The sequence below is a fragment of the Lytechinus pictus genome, chromosome 5 (assembly GCF_037042905.1).
Source record: "Lytechinus pictus isolate F3 Inbred chromosome 5, Lp3.0, whole genome shotgun sequence".
In the NCBI taxonomy this organism is placed as follows: domain Eukaryota; kingdom Metazoa; phylum Echinodermata; class Echinoidea; order Temnopleuroida; family Toxopneustidae; genus Lytechinus; species Lytechinus pictus.
The window spans coordinates 8,899,745-8,918,637 of record NC_087249.1 but is presented as its reverse complement, the minus strand read 5'-3'; the positions used below and the strand labels follow the sequence as shown (position 1 = coordinate 8,918,637).

The window sequence follows — 18,893 nt, the reverse complement described above, 5'->3', positions numbered from 1 at the left end:
ATTTGACGCAGCTCAAGGAGCTGCGGCAAATGACAATTTCTGCGGCAAATTTGACGCAGCTATTTGAGCTGTGTCAAATATTGCCGCAGAAACAGCTTTTTCATCAAAATACCAACAATTTTGAGGGCCTAAGAGCCATATTGGTCAATTTTTTGATGATTTTGATTTGATAAATTGCTTTTTGTCATTCTAAATAGAAAATACATGTATTTTTACTCATTGACAAATAAAAAGTAGATCTTTATTGAATCATCATTCATTCTTTTTTAAGTCAAATTTATTTCAATAAATAGATACAGAGGGAACATACATTGTGTTCCTGCAAATTTACACTTTCAAAAAAGCTTTCCTTTATCCTGTAAAAGAATGAACAAATGATGTCTCATTTTGTAAAAGATGTTTCCTCATTGGCTTTTGAGTTTCAATTAAATTCATTTCATAAGTGCTGTTGGTTTTTGCTGATGTGCTTGTTGAAACTCTTGCTGAAGTTGTGGTTGCTGTTAATGTTCCCGGAGTGGTTGTTGGACATCTTGATGTTGTTGAGGTTGCCGGTGTGGTTTTTGCACCTCCTGCAGAAATTGTTTATGCTGCTGTTGTTGTTGCTGTTGGTCAATGCTGTCGTTACATCTCCTGTGTGGTTGCTGCTGTTTTTGCTCCTGCTGCTGTTCATGTGATTGAAGTACCTGAAATAGAAATTAATTTATAATGCATATAAGCAAGATACCAAAGTTATTCCTAATTTCATTTTCATTGTTAACCCTTAATAGACTGGGGGGGGGGGGGGGTGGAGGCACCTTTCGATACTTTGCAAGATTTCTCCAAATGGACAAGATCCTCAGGCGCCCCCCGGGATGATCTACCAGAATAGCCTCACCTAGTAAGGTTTATTAACAGGCTTTTGTACTCATTACATTCAGTTGATTTTGCATCAACTCAATTCAACAAATGAATGTAAAGGGTCTACCAGTAAAAAAAAAATATGTGAGCTACTCGGGTAATCTACCCGAGTCCTATTACTCCTTTGCTGACAAATTAATAATTAAAAATATGATGAAGTGAATAACTAGCATCTATGTCTTTGCAGTAATTTGGCATGTTGCATCTTAGGTGGTAGTGGTGGGGGTCAATAATTATAGAAATGCAGAATATTCATGTACCACTTTGGCAAGAGAAAGCAAGTCACATTATCTACCAATGATTGATATTGGTTTGTTGTTTTTGCAGCTGTAAAAGAAATATATATCAATTTAACACCTTGAACTTAAGAGTTTAATTCTAAAATATGGACTGGATTCTTGACGAAGAGCAAATCAAGAAGACAAAAATCATTCAAATTGTTATCATGTGACATACTTCCTATGCCAAAGTGAATCAGAATTATAATCAAGAGTGTTTAACTTACAGGTGAAATCACATTTCTAGGCTCTTTGTATGGCTCTCCAAACCCTTCAGTCGTTGATTTTGGCATGGCTTTCTGATACTATCTTGTGTCTATCTGGAAATGTGGACAAAGCCTCACCTGAAGGAATAAATTAAATTGAAATTTTCAAAAAATGTTTGGCACTTTTCTTTCTCACATGTATACATTGCATGTATATCAAAAGAAAGTTTTTATCATGGGGGGGGGGGGGGGGGTAAAGGGATCAAGATGGGTTAATATGATGAACAAAAATGCAAACATGCAACAATAGATAATATATAAGGAATCTCTGGTTGAGAAACATCACTTCATATGCTATGCAATTGTTCCTCATAATTTATCTTGCACACACATGTACACGTAGTGAGGATGGGTGAGGGAGAGAGAGAGAGCGTTGTCATCGTACATGCAAAAAGTATTAAATCCATCACTGGTGTATAGATGAGGGGGCAATGCCCCCCCCCCCCAATGTTTCATGACCAAGAAAAAAAAAGGGAATGGGAAAGGGTGAAATAGTCTATTATTTTCTGATTACGTCAAAATCTTTCTAAAAATTTGATTTCTGTATTTAAAAGTTCAACAATTTTGCTCACTCCCTTCGCTCTCTTGCATCTTTGGAGAACTTTTGTTCCATCCGCCATATTTAGCCCTCTCAAAATATTTGGCTCATTACGCCACTGAAATCCATTGTAAGGATTTTATATTTTAATGTAAACCTAATCTAACCCTAATAAGACTGCCAGGGTATTTTGGAGGCAGGAAAGATAGGGGGGGTGGGGGCCCTCAAGATCTTGACCGTTAATTGCGCATTTGTGAAAAAATGCAACATGCCTGTCACAGATGAAAAAATTGTATATTTGATCGTTCTAAAATTATTCAAATTTATTTGTAATTAATAAATTTTACTTATTCATGCATGAAATTAGAATTTTGCTGGAAATCTATAAACAAAGCCCTTGAAGTGTTTTTTTTTTGTTCAGACACATAAACGTTAAATGATATCAAATTCCATTCATCTGTATTTTTTTTTTTCTGAAGTATTTCTTTGTTGTTTTTTTTTTTTTACTTTTTTTTGATATTGTTGACAAAATTTTCTGATCATAAGCAACTTGAAAGTAATTGATTTTAATCAGTAAAAATAAAAATTACCGGTATGATACAATTATGAATTTTGGCTAGAAATAGAATTTGCATTGGATTTGTTCATGAAATCACATTTTAAAGTAATTCTGACATGTACTTACACAACGTTGCGTAATTACAGAACCGGGTACCCATGTGTCACAAATTTTGTCTGAAAACTCATGAATCTTTAAAATAAAGGCATATAATGACGCGGCACCATCTTTCACGTTGTGGATTTATCGCGAAAATTTTTGAGCCCCCCCCCACCGCCTTTTCAGATTGCACATCATGATGGGTTTTACTGATATTCATTCTGCAACCCATATTTCAAAGACTATCCATCATATCTGACATTGATTTTTACCTGTGGCTGCATGTTAGTCACTGCTTTTCTACAACTGTGGCCAAATATTCTGCAACAAGTTCATTAGATGGGCCCTTGGCATTTTTCTTATTGTAGGAGACCGGCAAGCCCTGGCTTTGAAGTTCCTGGTCTATCCTTCTCCAGCTGCAATATCTGGTCAGTTGAGGACTTGGGGGCTTTGTGTCAGGAGTGGTCTTGGTAGTGGCGGTGGCAATGGTGATGGCAGTGGCAGAAGCAGACTTGGTGGTGGTGGCATTAGTAGCACTGATGGTGGTGGCAGCAGTGGTGGTGGTGACTGCAATTGCAGCATTGTTGATGGTGGTATATGCCTCATCACGACCAACATTTGCTCCTGCTGCCATCTATTATGCTTTAAGTAGAATAAACATTAAAACATTTGATTATTAACACATCAACTTCAGAACACTAGTATATTGATAATAAAACTTGTAGATATAGCAGTCAAAGCATAAAATGAACTTCCACAGAAGAGTACATGTACCTTCTTCTAATAGAATTTCAGACCACCTTGAGGATGTTATGCTCAAAGCAAGGTTTTTATTTGACAACATTGGTCAAAGAGGAACATGGATTTAAATCTCAGAATACAACTCGTATCATTGGTTGATCAATAGTACTGTACAATACCCCATTCAGATATACGTTGACCAATTATTTCTTGTTGAAACACATATGTCTTTGTTATCAATCTTGTAGGGTATAGAGAGCATGCTGATTCTATAGCTATCAGTGTTGTGTACCGAGGACGGCCTCGGGACCAGAATTTGCGTCCTCGGCCTCGAAGCCTTATTTCTCGGCCTCGGTCGCTCTGTCTTGATGTCTCGGCTCCGAGGCCTGACAAATGCAGTCATTTCCAGCACATAAATTGTGTCCATCATCAACGCAATGTGAATTTCTAATGCACACACTATTATTAGATCTAGATTCCACCCCACCCCCCCCCCCCTCTCTATAGATTATATATACCGGTAATATATATATATTTTGCCTGTTTTTTTAATTTATTCTATTTATTTATTTTCAATTTTTTACATTCATTTATTCATTTATTTTTTTTTCTTGAGGGGGGGTCAATGGTCAATTGAATTCAACAAAAAACATGCAAGTTTTTTTAGCGGTCTCTGTCTCGGCTGACCCAGCCTAGGATACAACACTAATAGTTATGCATTTAGATATGATTCACACATAGAAGTGTTGTATTGTCTAAATTTTTAAAAAAAATGGTCTATTGAGAGACACATTCCTAACGTCGATGCATAAACTGTAAGCTCAAAAAAGCAAAAGTAGCCCCGGTATCGATCTGCCATTTTGTTTTCAATTTTGAAAGCAGGAGAACGAAAGCGACATAACTTTCGCCTTTTTTGAGCTTACACTTTATGCATCGACGATAGTATTGTGTCTCGATAGATCTTCATCCATGTAATAGAGGCAAGTGCATAATTTTCCCCCTTTAATTTGGGGTGATATGGTGACCACAATTCTACCCCATTTGTCTGCCAACTAGCCCAGGAGCTGTCCGTGTAATACACGGACAGCTCCTGGGCTGCAGCCCGTACAGCGGGCCGCAGTTGCCTGGGTTACTCGAAATCTATCACAAAATCAGATTTTGTATAGAGTCTAGATCTAGAAGTACTGTCTTAGATCCTCTAAAAAAGGCCCAAATTTTTGCTAACTGACTCACAGCTTTCAACAAAAAAATTTTTTTGCCTTTTTTTTTATTACTGTCTGGCCACCAAACTGTTTATACTCGCAAGCCACCCACCCCCCCCCTGAAAACTATAAGAAAAACAATCCCTCACAGTTACAGAGTACAATATTTGTGACAGTCACCCCCCCCCCCAAAAAAAAAAAAAAAAAAAAAAAAAAATATGCCAAAGCCAAACATGAGCGTGAACACCTATCAACACCCATCAATGCTCCTCGAGACTTGACTGTATTTTTGTCGCCCACAACAACCCAAGCCACAAAAAAATAAAGGCTCACTCTCACACAGCTGTTCACATATCGCACTGAATTAGGTAATTAAAGACTAAAGTCAGAAAGAAAGACAGATGCAACTAAAGTCGCAACGCCGCTCATTCGAGCTCCACCCCACACACATCAACACTACTGCCGTGTACTACGCCGAAGCTCCGGGATAGCGACCACTCGGCATCTCGATGATGCCTCCACGATATCCCCGGGCAAAATGCATGTTTACCTCGTAGAAAACGATGGAAATATGATATGTATTATCAATGTCATTCTTTCGGAAGTGATTTATTTATTACTTTATCAAATGATGTAATAATTGAATAAATACAATAATTAGAAAGTACTTACATCTCCGATTCAAATTTTACTTCAATTCTGTCACCATCAAAATTTTATCGCAGACGACGTGTGTGAAGAAAAAAACCGACTGTTAGCTGCAAATCAGGCTCGTTCACGAACTATTTTTCATTTATTTATTTTTATTTACGATAACAATTTGTCATAGCTTTTATGAAACGGATATTTGCAACTATGACAAGTTGCCATTGCAATAACAAGATTTGCCATAGATATGGGAGATGTTACAGTTGCAAGTCAAAAGTTTTATGAAACGGGCCCCAGAACTGCAATCGTTTCATTACGATGTGCATGCATTGACGTGTCTGATTTAGAGGTCAAGTCCACCTCATAGAAATTTTGATTTGAATCAATAGGGAAAAATCAGACAAGCACAATGCTGAAAATTTCATCAAAATCGGATGTAAAAAAAGAAAGTTATGACATTTCAAAGTTTCGCTTATTTTTAACAAAAGAGTTATATGAACGAGCCAGTTACATCCAAATGAGAGAGATGATGATGTCACTCACTCAAAATGGTGCATGCACTGTCATGCATGAATGATTTTAGAAAATGAAATAAGAGGTACACAATAATGCATCATGGACAACATGTCTACCAAATCGGAATGAATTTGGATGAGGAGCGGAGGCAGGGGAAGACTAACAAAAATTACATGTTAATCAAAGTGGATTTTGGTACATTTTGCCCTCCATAGGAAGTTACATTCTCAAGTCAAAAGGATTTCGTCCATTGGGCCATTTTTAGACCATATGGCCGCTCAAAAAAAAGAGAGAGAAGGGAGAGAAAGACACAGAGAGTAATATGAATAAGCATACACATTTCCCTGACAGTTCATTAACGTAACTCAGTGTAAAGTACATAGCAGAACGATGTGCATGCATAATACGTTATGCCATAGACATTGAGTACAATTCTGTTGTTGATAATGTGTGCATTGTGAGAAGTATACCATGTGTTCAGATTGACTTATCTTGAAATTTTCTGTTGTAACCTATGTCGTATTTGGTATCACTGGAAAGAACATTCCAATGCGGTGACATTGATACCACTTTTATTTGTGCGCAAGCAATAGACCGGAAGTAAATGCCATATAAAGAAAGACATTAAAAATGACAGTTTTGCACAATAATTTTGAGCTGACGTCAGCTCTATGTCAGTTTCTGTCACAAAAGGTTAACGAACGGTTGAAGTATATATCAATACTCATATCTGCCAAGTTAGAAAGGATAAACTTCAATAATAAGGAAATAAGAGCAAGTTGAAGTTGTGCTGGCATTATAGTGCATTTTTGCGTATTTTGCTGATTTTCGGGAGCATTTTTCAGATATTTCGTCAGTGGTAAGGTATATATTTTTCTAAATGGCATGAAAGGGCATATCTTGAACACCCTAAATCTAAAAAAGGGTACGGGTTTGGCCATGCATGACCCAATGAGGATCATTCAAAGGTAAGCTTTTTTGAAACTTTAGAGGGCGCTATTTCAATACCGGAAGGTCAATGATGCGTGAAAACTGACTCGTATGTATGATATGTTGCCAGTATTGATTCCTGAAAATTTGAGCTCGAATTGAATAAAAACTAGAAAGTTATGGCCATTTTACGATTTTTTGACTTTACATTTCAATAAATATGAAGTTTTTGAAGGAAGGCTATTTCGGATTTGAATTTAGGGCATGAAGATGGCATTTTGAAGGTCAGGTTATACATCGCAAATGATGGAACAACTCTTTGACTATCTATAGCAATTTGTTAGAAGTCTGTAGAATGCAGGATGCGGGAGTTAGGACGAGATTAGTAATGGTATGCAAATGGACTTGAAATTTACAAAATGGCGCCTAGATGGTCATGCATGAGTGATTTTGAAAAAAGGAAGACGAGGGGCACAACTAGGGATGCTGGAAAACATGTCTACCAAGTTTGGATGAATTTGGATGAGGGACGGAGCCAGGGCAGAGCTAACAAACACCATGTGTTAAACAAATGGGATTTTGTGGAAGAAGCAGAAGAAGAAGACTAGAACTGCAATCGTTTCATTACGATGTGCATGCATTGACGCGTCTGATTTAGAGGTCAAGTCCACCTCAGAAAAATGTTGATTTGAATCAATAGGGAAAAATCAGACAAGCACAATGCTGAAAATTTCATCAAAATCGGATGTAAAAAAAGAAAGTTATGACATTTCAAAGTTTCGCTTATTTTTAACAAAAGAGTGATATGAACGAGCCAGTTACATCCAAATGAGAGAGATGATGATGTCACTCACTCAAAATGGTGCATGCACTGTCATGCATGAATGATTTTAGAAAATGAAATAAGAGGTACACAATAATGCATCATGGACAACATGTCTACCAAATCGGAATGAATTTGGATGAGAAGCGGAGGCAGGGGAGGACTAACAAAAATTACATGTTAATCAAAGTGGATTTTGGTACATTTTGTCCTCCATAGGAAGTTACATTCTCAAGTCAAAAGGATTTCGTCCATTGGGCCATTTTTAGACCATATGGCCGCTCAAATAAAAGAGAGAGAAGGGAGAGAAAGACACAGAGAGTAATATGAATAAGCATACACATTTCCCTGACAGTTCATTAACGTAACTCAGTGTAAAGTACATAGCAGAACGATGTGCATGCATAATACGTTATGCCATAGACATTGTGTACAATTCTGTTGTTGATAATGTGTGCACTGTGAGTAGTATACCATGTGTTCAGATTGGCTTATCTTGAAATTTTCTGTTGTAACCTATGTCGTATTTGGTATCACTGGATAGGGCATTCCAATGCGGTGACATTGATACCACTTTTATGTTTGCGCAAGCAATAGACCGGAAGTAAATGCCATATAAAGAAAGACATTAAAAATTACAGTTTTGCACAATAATTTTGAGCTGACGTCAGCTCTATGTCAATTTCTGTCACAAAAGGTTAACGAACGGTTGAAGTATATATCAATACTCATATCTGCCAAGTTAGAAAGGATAAACTTAAATAATAAGGAAATAAGAGCAAGTTCAAGTTGTGCTGGCATTATAGTGCATTTTTGCGTATTTTGCTGATTTTCGGGAACATTTTTCAGATATTTCGTCAGCGGTAAGGTATATTTTTTTCTAAATGGCATGAAAGGGCATATCTTGAACACCCTAAATCTAAAAAAGGGTACGGGTTTGGCCATGCATGACGCAATGAGGAGCATTCAAAGATAAGCGTTTTTGAAACCTTAGAGGGCGCTATTTCAGTAACGGAAATTCAGTGATGCGTGAAAACTAATTCCTATGTATGATATGGTACCAGTATCAATTCCTAAAAATATGAGCTCGAAATGAATAAAAACAAGAAAGTTATGGCCATTTTACGATTTTTTGACTTTACATTTCAATAAATATGACGTTTTTGAAGGAAGGCTATTTCGGATTTGAATTTAGGGCATGAAAATGGCATTTTGAAGGTCAGGTTATACGTCGCAGATGATAGAGCATCTCTTTGACTATCTATAGCAATTTGTTAGAAGTCTGTAGCATGCAGGATGCGGGAGTTAGGACGAGATTAGTAATGGTATGCAAATGGACTTGAAATTTACAAAATGGCGCCTAGATGGTCATGCATGAGTGATTTTGGAAAAAAGAAGACAAGGGGCACAACTAGGGATGCTGGACAACATGTCTACCAAGTTTGGATGAATTTGAATGAGGGACGGAGCCAGGGCAGAGCTAACAAAAACCATGTGTTAAACAAATGGGATTTTGTGGAAGAAGAAGAAGAAGAAGAAGAAGACTAGAACTGCAATCGTTTCAGAACGATGTGCATGCATTGACGCGTCTGATTGAAAGGTCAAGTCTACCTCAGAAAAATGTTGATTTGAATCAATAGGGAAAAATCAGACAAGCGCAATGCTGAAAATTTCATCAAAATCGGATTTAAAATAAGAAAGTTATGACATTTCAAAGTTTCGCTTATTTCTAACAAAATAGTTTTAATTATGAACGAGCCGGTTACATGCAAATGAGAGAGATGATGATGTCACTCACTCAAAATGGTGCATGCACTGTCATGCATGAATGATTTTAGAAAATGAAATAAGAGGTACACAATAATGCATCATGGACAACATGTCTACCAAATCGGAATGATATGGATAAGCATACACATTTCCCTGACAGTTCATTAACGTAACTCAGTGTAAAGTACATAGCAGAACGATGTGCATGCATAATACGTTATGCCATAGACATTGTGTACAATTCTGTTGTTGATAATGTGTGCATTCTGAGTAGTATACCATGTGTTCAGATTGGCTTATCTTGAAATTTTCTGTTGTAACCTATGTCATATTTGGTATCACTGGAAAGAGCATTCAAATGCGGTGACATTGATACCCCTTTTATTTGTGCTCAAGCAATAGACCGGAAGTAAATGCCATATAAAGAAAAACATTAAAAATGAAGGTTTTGCACAATAATTTTAAGCTGACGTCAGATTTTTGTCAGTTTCTGTTACAAAAGGTTGACGAACGGTTGAAGTATATATCAATACTCATATCTGCCAAGTTAGAAAGGATAAGCTTCAATAATAAGGAAATAAGAGCAAGTTGAAGTTGTGCTGGCATTATAGTGCATTTTTGCGTATTTTGCTGATTTTCGGGAGCATTTTTCAGATATTTTGTCAGCAGTAAGGTATATATTTTTCAAAATGGCATGAAAGAGCATATCTTGAACACCCTAAATCTAAAAAAGGGTACGGGTTTGGCCATGCATGACGAAATGAGGAGCATTCAAAGATAAGCGTTTTTGAAACTTTAGAGGGCGCTATTTCAGTAACGGAAATTCAGTGAAGCGTGAAAACTAATTCCTATGTATGATATGGTACCAGTATCAATTCCTGAAAATATGAGCTCGAAATGAATAAAAACAAGAAAGTTATGGCCATTTTACGATTTTTTGACTTTACATTTCAATAAATATGACGTTTTTGAAGGAAGGCTATTTCGGATTTGAATTTAGGGCATGAAGATGGCATTTTGAAGGTCAGGTTATACGTCGCAAATGATGGAACAACTCTTTGACTATCTATAGCAATTTGTTAGAAGTCTGTAGAATGCAGGATGCGGGAGTTAGGACGAGATTAGTAATGGTATGCAAATGGACTTGAAATTTACAAAATGGCGCCTAGATGGTCATGCATGAGTGATTTTGAAAAAAGGAAGACGAGGGGCACAACTAGGGATGCTGGACAACACGTCTACCAAGTTTGGATGAATTTGGATGAGGGACGGAGCCAGGGCAGAGCTAACAAACACCATGTGTTAAACAAATGGGATTTTGTGGAAGAAGCAGAAGAAGAAGAAGAAGAAGACGACGGAATAGGAATACGGAACAAGAACAATGCATTGTCGCCAGTGGGCGTCAATGCAAAGAAGAAGAAGAAGAAGAAGACGACGGAATAGGAATACGGAACAAGAACAATGCATTGTCGCCGTTGGGCGTCAATGCAACTAGAACTGCAATCGTTTCAGAACGATGTGCATGCATTGACGCGTCTGATTGAAAGGTCAAGTCCACCTCAGAAAAATGTTGATTCGAATCAATAGGGAAAAATCAGACAAGCACAATGCTTAAAATTTCATCAAAATCGGATGTAAAATAAGAAAGATATGAAATTTCAAAGTTTCGCTTATTTTTAACAAAAGAGTTATATGAACGAGCCAGTTACATCCAAATGAGAGAGATGATGATGTCACTCACTCAAAATGGCGCATGTACTGTCATGCATGAATGATTTTAGAAAATAAAATAAGAGGCACACAATAATGCATCATGGACAACATGTTTACCAAATCGGAATGAATTTGGATGAGGAGCGGAGGCAGGGGAGGACTAACAAAAATTACATGTTAATCAAAGTGGATTTTGGTACATTGTGCCCACCATAGGAAGTTGCATTCTCGAGTCAAACATATTTCGTCCATTTTTTGACCATGGCCGCTCAACAAAGAGAGAGAAGGGAGAGAAAGACACAGAGAGAGTGATATGAATAAGCATACACATTTCCCTGACAGTTCATTAACGTAACTCAGTGTAAAGTACATAGCAGAACGATGTGCATGCATAATACGTTATGCCATAGACATTGTGTACAATTCTGTTGTTGATAATGTGTGCATTCTGAGTAGTATACCATGTGTTCAGATTGGCTTATCTTCAAATTTTCTGTTGTAACCTATGTCATATTTGGTATCACTGGAAAGAGCATTCAAATGCGGTGACATTGATACCACTTTTATTTGTGCTCAAGCAATAGACCGGAAGTAAATGCCATATAAAGAAAAACATTAAAAATGAAGGTTTTGCACAATAATTTTAAGCTGACGTCAGATTTTTGTCAGTTTCTGTTACAAAAGGTTGACGAACGGTTAGAGTATATATCAATACTCATATCTGCCAAGTCAGAAAGGATAAGCTTCAATAATAAGGAAATAAGAGCAAGTTGAAGTTGTGCTGGCATTATAGTGCATTTTTGCGTATTTTGCTGATTTTCGGGAGCATTTTTCAGATATTTTGTCGGCGGTAAGGTATATATTTTTCTAAATGGCATGAAAGAGCATATCTTGAACACCCTAAATCTAAAAAAGGGTACGGGTTTGGCCATGCATGACGAAATGAGGAGCATTCAAAGATAAGCGTTTTTGAAACTTTAGAGGGCGCTATTTCAGTAACGGACATTCAGTGATGCGTGAAAACTGACTCGTAAGTATGATATGGTACCAGTATCAATTCCTAAAAGTATGAGCTCGAAATGAATAAAAACAATAAAGTTATGGCCATTTTACGATTTTTTGACTTTACATTTCAATAAATGTGACGTTTTTGAAGGAAGGCTATTTCGGATTTGAATTTAGGGCATGAAGATGGCATTTTGAAGGTCAGGTTATACGTCGCAGATGATGGAGCAACTCTTTGACTATCTATAGCAATTTGTTAGAAGTTTGTAGCATGCAGGATGCGGGAGTTAGGACGAGATTAGTAATGGTATGCAAATGGACTGAAATTTACAAAATGGCGCCTAGATGGTCATGCATGAGTGATTTTGGAAAAATGAAGACGAGGGGCACAACTAGGGATGCTGGACAACATGTCTACAAAGTTTGGATGAATTTGGATGAGGGACGGAGCCAGGGCAGAGCTAACAAAAACCATGTGTTAAACAACTGCAATCGTTTCCGAACGATGTGCATGCATTGACGCGTCTGATTGAAAGGTCAAGTCCACCTCAGAAAAATCTTGATTGGAATCAATAGGGAAAAAATCAGACAAGCACAATGCTCAAAATTTCATCAAAATCGGATGTAAAATAAGAAAGTTATGACATTTCAAAGTTTCGCTTATTTTTAACAAAATAGTTATATGAACGAGCCAGTTACGTCCAAATGAGAGAGATGATGATGTCAGTCACTCAAAATGGCGCATGCACTGTCATGCATGAATGATTTTAGAAAATGAAATAAGAGGTACACAATAATGCATCATGGACAACATGTCTACCAAATCGGAATGAATTTGGATGAGGAGCGGAGGCAGGGGAGGACTAACAAAAATTACATGTTAATCAAAGTTGATTTTGGTACATTGTACCCTCCATAGGAAGTAACATTCTCGAGTCAAACAGATTTCGTCAATTTTTAGACAAATTGGCCGCTCAACAAAGAGAGAGAAGGGATAGAAAGACACAGAGAGAGTGATATGAATAAGCTACAAATTTCCCTGACAGTTCATTAACGTAACTCAGTGTAAAGTACATAGCAGAACGATGTGCATGCATAATACGTTATGCCATAGACATTGTATACAATTATGTTATTGATAATGTGTGCATTCTGAGCAGTATACCATTTGTTCAGATTGGCTTATCTTGAAATTTTCTGTTGTAACCTATGTCATATTTGGTATCACTGGAAAGAGCATTCCAATGCGGTGACATTAATACCACTTTTATTTGTGCTCAAGCAATAGACCGGAAGTAAATGCCATATAAAGAAAGACATTAAAAATGAAGGTTTTGCACAATAATTTTAAGCTGACGTCAGATTTTTGTCAGTTTCTGTTACAAAAGGTTGACGAACGGTTAGAGTATATATCAATACTCATATCTGCCAAGTTAGAAAGGATAAGCTTCAATAATAAGGAAATAAGAGCAAGTTGAAGTTGTGCTGGCATTATAGTGCATTTTTGCGTATTTTGCTGATTTTCGGGAGCATTTTTCAGATATTTCGTCAGTGGTAAGGTATATTTTTTTCTAAATGGCATGAAAGGGCATATCTTGAACACCCTAAATCTAAAAAAGGGTACGGGTTTGGCCATGCATGACGCAATGAGGAGCATTCAAAGGTAAGCGTTTTTCAGACTTTAGAGGGCGCTATTTCAAAAACGGAAGGTCAATGATGCGTGAAAACTTACTAATATGTATGATATGGTACCAATATCAATTCCTGAAAATATGAGTTCAAAATGAATAAAAACAAGAAAGTTATGGCCATTTTAGGATTTTTTGACTTTACATTTCAATAAATATGAAGTTTTTGAAGGAAGGCTATTTCGGATTTGAATTTAAGGCATGAAGATGGCATTTTGAAGGTCAGGTTATACATCGCAGATGATCGAGCAACTCTTTGACTATCTATAGCAATTTGTTAGAAGTCTGTAGCATGCAGGATGCGGGAGTTAGGACGAGATTAGTAATGGTATGCAAATGGACTTGAAATTTACAAAATGGCGCCTAGATGGTCATGCATGAGTGATTTTGAAAAAAGGAAGACGAGGTGCACAACTATGGATGCTGGACAACATGTCTACCAAGTTTGGATGAATTTGGATGAGGGACGGAGCCAAGGCAGAGCTAACAAAAACCATGTGTTAAACAAATGGGATTTTGTGGAAGAAGAAGAAGAAGAAGACGACGGAATAGGAATACGGAACAAGAACAATGCATTGTCGCCGTTGGGCGTCAATGCAAAGAAGACGACGGAATAGGAATACGGAACAAGAACAATGCATTGTCGCCGTTGGGCGTCAATGCAACTAGAACTGCAATCGTTTCAGAACGATGTGCATGCATTGACGCGTCTGATTGAAAGGTCAAGTCTACCTCAGAAAAATGTTGATTTGAATCAATAGGGAAAAATCAGACAAGCGAAATGCTGAAAATTTCATCAAAATCGGATTTAAAATAAGAAAGTTATGACATTTCAAAGTTTCGCTTATTTCTAACAAAATAGTTTTAATTATGAACGAGCCAGTTACATGCAAATGAGAGAGATGATGATGTCACTCACTCAAAATGGTGCATGCACTGTCATGCATGAATGATTTTAGAAAATGAAATAAGAGGTACACAATAATGCATCATGGACAACATGTCTACCAAATCGGAATGATATGGATAAGCATACACATTTCCCTGACAGTTCATTAACGTAACTCAGTGTAAAGTACATAGCAGAACGATGTGCATGCATAATACGTTATGCCATAGACATTGTGTACAATTCTGTTGTTGATAATGTGTGCATTCTGAGTAGTATACCATGTGTTCAGATTGGCTTATCTTGAAATTTTCTGTTGTAACCTATGTTATATTTGGTATCACTGGAAAGAGCATTCAAATGCGGTGACATTGATACCCCTTTTATTTGTGCTCAAGCAATAGACCGGAAGTAAATGCCATATAAAGAAAAACATTAAAAATGAAGGTTTTGCACAATAATTTTAAGCTGACGTCAGATTTTTGTCAGTTTCTGTTACAAAAGGTTGACGAACGGTTGAAGTATATATCAATACTCATATCTGCCAAGTTAGAAAGGATAAGCTTCAATAATAAGGAAATAAGAGCAAGTTGAAGTTGTGCTGGCATTATAGTGCATTTTTGCGTATTTTGCTGATTTTCGGGAGCATTTTTCAGATATTTTGTCAGCGGTAAGGTATATATTTTTCTAAATGGCATGAAAGAGCATATCTTGAACACCCTAAATCTAAAAAAGGGTACGGGTTTGGCCATGCATGACGAAATGAGGAGCATTCAAAGATAAGCGTTTTTGAAACTTTAGAGGGCGCTATTTCAGTAACGAAAATTCAGTGATGCGTGAAAACTAAGTCGTAAGTATGATATGGTACAAGTATCAATTCCTTAAAATATGAGCTCGAAATGAATAAAAAAAATCAAGTTATGGCCATTTTACGATTTTTTGACTTTACATTTCAATAAATGTGACGTTTTTAAAGGAAGGCTATTTCGGATTTGAATTTAGGGCATGAAGATGGCATTTTGAAGGTCAGGTTATACGTCGCAGATGATGGAGCAACTCTTTGACTATCTATAGCAATTTGTTAGAAGTTTGTAGCATGCAGGATGCGGGAGTTAGGACGAGATTAGTAATGGTATGCAAATGGACTTGAAATTTACAAAATGGCGCCTAGATGGTCATGCATGAGTGATTTTGGAAAAAGGAAGACAAGGGGCACAACTAGGGATGCTGGACAACATGTCTACAAAGTTTGGATGAATTTGGATGAGGGACAGAGCCAGGGCAGAGCTAACAAAAACCATGTGTTAAACAAATGGGATTTTGTGGAAGAAGAAGAAGAAGAAGACTAGAACTGCAATCGTTTCAGAACGATGTGCATGCATTGACGCGTCTGATTGAAAGGTCAAGTCCACCTCAGAAAAATGTTCATTCGAATCAATGGGGAAAAATCAGACAAGCACAATGCTGAAAATTTCATCAAAATCGGATGTAAAATAAGAAAGTTTTGACATTTCAAAGTTTCGCTTATTTTTAACAAAATAGTTATATGAACGAGCCAGTTACATCCAAATGAGAGAGATGATGATGTCACTCACTCAAAATGGCGCATGCACTGTCATGCATGAATGATTTTAGAAAATGAAATAAGAGATACACAATAATTGATCATGGACAACATGTCTACCAAATCGGAATGAATTTGGATGAGGAGCGGAGTCAGGGGAGGACTTACAAAAACTACATGTTAATCAAACAGGATTTTGGTACATTTTGCCCTCCATAGCAAGTTACATTCTCGAGTCAAACAGATTTCGTCCATTTTTAGACCATATGGCCGCTCAACGAAGAGAGAGAAGGGAGAGAAAGACACAGAGAGAGTGATATGAATAAGCATACAAATTTCCGTGACAGTTCATTAACGTAACTCAGTGTAAAGTACGTATCAGAACGATATGCATGCATAATACGTTATGCCATAGACATTGTGTACAATTCTGTTGTTGATGATGTGTGCATTTTGAGTAGTATACCATGTGTTCAGATTGGCTTATCTTGAAATTTTCTGTTGTAACCTATGTCGTATTTGGTATCAGTGGAAAGAGCTTGTCCGTGCGGTGACATTGATACCCCTTTTATGTGTGTGCAAGCAATAGACCGGAAGTAAATGCCATAAAAAGAAAGACATTAAAAATGACAGTTTTTCACAATAATTTTAAGCTGACGTCAGCTCTATGTCAGTTTATGTCACAAAGGGTTGACGAACGGTTAAAGTATATATCAATACTCATATCTGCCAAGTTAGAAAGGATAAGCTTCAATAATAAGGAAATAAGAGCAAGTTGAAGTTGTGCTGGCATTATAGTGCATTTTTGCGTATTTTGCTGATTTTCGGAGGCATTTTTCAGATATTTCGTCAGCTGTAAGGTATATATTTTTCTAAATGGCATGAAAGGGCATATCTTGAACACCCTAAATCTAAAAAAGGGTACGGGTTTGGCCATGCATGACGCAATGAGGAGCATTCAAACGTAAGCGTTTTTGAAACTTTAGAGGGCGCTATTTCAATACCGGAAAATCAATGATGCGTGAAAACTGACTCGTAAGTATAATATGTTGCCTGTATTAATTCCTGAAAATATGAGCTCGAATTGAATAAAAACAAGAAAGTTATGGCCATTTTACGATTTTTTGACTTTACATTTCAATAAATATGAAGTTTTTGAAGGAAGGCTATTTCGGATTTGAATTTAGGGCATGGAGATGGCATTTTGAAGGTCGGGTTATACGTCGCAAATGATGGAACAACTCTTTGACTATCTATAGCAATTTGTTAGAAGTTTGTAGCATGCATTATGCGGGAGTTAGGACGAGATTAGTAATGGTATGCAAATTGACTTGAAATATACAAAATGGCGCCTTGATGGTCATGCATGAGTGATTTTGGAAAATGGAAGACGAGGTGCACAACTAAGGATGCTGGACAACATGTCTACAAAGTTTGGATGAATTTGGATGAGGGACGGAGCCAGGGTAGAGTTAACAAAAACCATGTGTTAAACAAATGGGATTTTGTGGAAGAAGAAGAAGAAGAAGACTAGAACTGCAATCGTTTCAGAACGATGTGCATGCATTGACGCGTCTGATTGAAAGGTCAAGTCCACCTCAGAAAAATGTTGATTTGAATCAATAGGGAAAAATCAGGCAAGCACAATGCTGAAAATTCCATCAAAATCGGATGTAAAATAAGAAAGTTACGACATTTCAAAGTTTCGCTTATTTTTAACAAAATAGTTATATGAACAAGCCAGTTATATCCAAATGAGAGAGATGATGATGTTACTCACTCAAAATGGCGCATGCACTGTCATGCATGAATAATTTTAGAAAATTAAATAGGAGGTACACAATAATGCAACATGGACATCATGTCTACCAAATCGTAATGAATTTGGATGAGGAGCGGAGGCAGGGGAGGACTAACACAAATTACATGTTAATCAAAGTGGATTTTGGCAGATTTTGCACTCCATAGGAAGCTACATTCTCGAGTCAACCATTTTAGACCACATTGCACCCCATAGGTTAAGTTCGTTTTTGCGTGAAACCGATCCCATAGACATTGTGTACAATTCTGTTGTTGATAATGTGTGCATTGTGAGCAGTATACCATGTGTTCAGATTGATTTATCTTGAAATTTTCTGTTGTAACCTATGTCGTATTTGGTATCACTGGAAAGAGCATTCCAATGCGGTGACATTGATACCACTTTTATTTGTGCGCAAGCAATAGACCGGAAGTAAATGCCATATAAAGAAAGACATGAAAAATGAAGGTTTTGCACAATAATTTTAAGCTGACGTCAGATTTTTGTCAGTTTCTGTTACAAAATGTTGACGAACGGTTGAAGTATATATCAATACTCATATCTGCCAAGTTAGAAAGGATAAGCTTCAATAATAAGGAAATAAGAGCAAGTTGAAGTTGTGCTGGCATTATAGTGCATTTTTGCGTATTTTGCTGATTTTCGGGAGCATTTTTTAGATATTTCGTCAGTGGTAAGGTATATATTTTTCTAAATGGCATGAAAGGGCATATCTTGAACACCCTAAATCTAAAAAAGGGTACGGGTTTGGCCATGCATGACGCAATGAGGAGCATTCAAACGTAAGCGTTTTTGAAACTTTAGAGGGCGCTATTTCAATACCGGAAGGTCAATGATGCGTGAAAACTAACTCGTAAGTATGATATGTTGCCTGTAATAATTCCTGAAAATATTAGCTCGAATTGAATAACAACAAGAAAGTTATGGCCATTTTAGGATTTTTTGACT

At 37.0% G+C, this 18,893-nt stretch overlaps 1 long non-coding RNA gene across 1 annotated transcript; it reads right to left on the bottom strand.

The window, feature by feature from the left end:
- Positions 1–305: 305 nt before the first annotated feature.
- LOC135154233 (uncharacterized) lies at positions 306–5,519 on the bottom strand. The gene is made up of 4 exons (XR_010293612.1): positions 5,253–5,519; positions 2,910–3,271; positions 1,403–1,519; positions 306–683 (listed from the first exon to the last, which is right to left on the bottom strand). It is a non-coding gene; the product is annotated as an uncharacterized LOC135154233 (long non-coding RNA).
- Positions 5,520–18,893: the final 13,374 nt, after the last annotated feature.